General features: G+C 41.6%; 1 protein-coding gene across 1 annotated transcript in view; it reads left to right on the forward strand.

Annotated features, from left to right (window-relative positions):
• The window catches only part of ARHGAP10 (Rho GTPase activating protein 10), a 483,946-nt gene that overhangs the window by 116,487 nt on the left and 365,151 nt on the right, over positions 1–2,308 (forward strand). The gene's annotated exons all lie outside the window — the stretch shown is intronic.

The raw sequence follows: 2,308 nt of genomic DNA on the forward strand, positions 1-2,308 counted from the left end.
ATTTATATGTATGCGTTATTCAAGTACCATTTTGTCATGCCTTGTCTGTGAGCTTTTCTCTGATCATGCCACCCCACAATATTGGCTCTTAACTTCGGAACCACCTTTTTGCTTGTTAGCCTTTCTGTGACCTGGTACAACATCTACTATTATTTATATTTTAGATGTGTATGTGTCATCACTTCCTACTTAGATTATAAACTCTGAAGTTAGAGGCCTTCTTATAGATGATTTGAATCTTCTGTGTTGAAAAGCTTAATTCTTTGTTTAATATAGTCATTCATTTTTAAGAGTAGGTCTGCTGGTGGTGCATTCTTTCAGTTTTCCTTCCTCTGTTTTCCCCTTCATTTATTTCCCCTTCATTTCTGAAGGGTAGTTTTGCTGGATATAGAATTTGTTGTTGACAGTTTTTTCTTTTAGCATCTGAGAATAATGGTGTGCTACTTCCTCAGGTCTTCATGGTTTTAGATGATAAATACTCTGAGTACTATTTATATCTTTTATTTTGGTAAGTAGTCACTGTTTAGGTTTAGCACACTAGTCCTAATTTGTATTTCTGGGCTGTGATTCCAATGACAGTTTAATTTTCAGTGCCTTTCCAGTGCTAATGTACACCATTTGGTTTATTAGGTACTGTTGGGGCTCCCTGTGCTCTCTGCTAGTGCTGCTTGGAGAAGCAGAAGTGGTTTCTCTAGGCTGGAGCCTCCTGAGGGACACTCAGGACCATAGGGACTATGGAGCTTCCCTGGCCAAACACTGTGACAGCATCACCCTGCCTGTTGGAGACAGAAGGCTCTTCTTAAGCTTGGTGTTTATTATGGTGGGATATCCCCAGTGGGGCCCCATGATGTCTGGGCAAGGGAGGAAAGTCTCAGGTTTGTGAGATCAAAGAGGTTTCCTGTACTGGCCTGCTGTGACTTCATCCCTTGTGGTAGTTAAGGTTTGTGTCAACTTGGCTGGGCCTAGTGCAGAATGGCTTGGTATCTGGATGTAGATATTCCCACGATGAGATTCTAATCACCTCCATGGTGAAACCTACTGTGAGCAGCTAAGTGGTTGAAAGGAAGTTGCCTTCGGGGAGAATCCTTAAGAAAGGTCTCTAGCTTTTGGCACATTTTAGATCCATTGTTTGGCCAACTCTTCATCTCCTGTTCCTGGTCTTGAACCAGTGGCCTACTGTGTTGTCTGCCAGTCTTGGGATTGTTCCTGAACTTGAGCCAGTGGCCTGCATATTGCCTGCTGATTTTGGGATTGTGGCATTTTACCTGCTGACCCTGGGTTTGTCAGCTTCAGCAGCCAGCAGCTGTGTGAGTTAGGAGATGCCTCCTGCTCCAGTGGGCCTGCAACAAGAAGCAGAGCTGATGGCCAAGGTTGAGGGGCCTTTACCCAGCCCCTTGAGCCAGCACTCTGAATTTGGACTTTTAGCTTACTAAACTGTAAGAGAATAAATTCCTGTTCGTTAAGCTATCCACTTGTGGTATTTTCATTAAAGCAGCACTAGAGAACTAAGACATCCCTCTGGCCAGTTCTCCCTGCTCTACTCAGTATGTCTTGGTCAGGGAGGGGAACTGTGGACCCAGTGGGAAAGAGAACACTTCATTATTGTTGATTGGGCTTCAAATTGATCCCCATTATAGATGGTGTTAGATGGTTGCTTGGTGATGTCACAGGGACTCCTGCTCGATTAGGGGGAGGAATGAGCCTACTTGGGTCATTTTCTGTTGCCAGGACTGGAGTTAGGAAATACCAGATTTGGTGGCCATCATAGTTGGGAGTAGGGAACAAACACTCTTTTTGCTGTGCTCTCCTTCCAGTCCTGAGATCAAACTGGTTCACTTTCTTCTCATCACTGTTGAAGTCAGAGTTCTCATTTTGTTGTCTCATGTCATTTCTAGGGTTTATAGTGCTTAGCAGGGAGGAATAGAAGAAATGGGTCTATGCTGTCTTGTCCCTAATCATTCATTCTTTTTTTTTAATTAGACAGTTCATTTTTTATTGCTGTAAAAGTATACATAACATAACATTTGCCAATTCAACATTTTTTTCAGGCATATAATTTAGTGATATCAAATCCATCACTTACAATCATTGCCGAATTTCCTATCACCTTAAACAGAAACTCATTGCTTCCTAAATAGCTAGTCTTTTATTCTTAAGTATTGGATTAATTTTTTTTTTAAACATTTGTTTATTTATTTTTGCATGCATATTCTGCAAATCATATCATTTTTCTGCTTTGTTTTAAAGGTAAGAAAACTTGAGACCCAATAAGGTTAAGTGACTGGCCCAGGAGTCCCTATTGCTAGTC

The sequence above is a fragment of the Orycteropus afer genome, unplaced genomic scaffold (genome assembly GCF_000298275.1).
Source record: "Orycteropus afer afer isolate SDZICR_OR568_19922 unplaced genomic scaffold, OryAfe1.0 scaffold00415, whole genome shotgun sequence".
NCBI lineage: Eukaryota > Metazoa > Chordata > Mammalia > Tubulidentata > Orycteropodidae > Orycteropus > Orycteropus afer.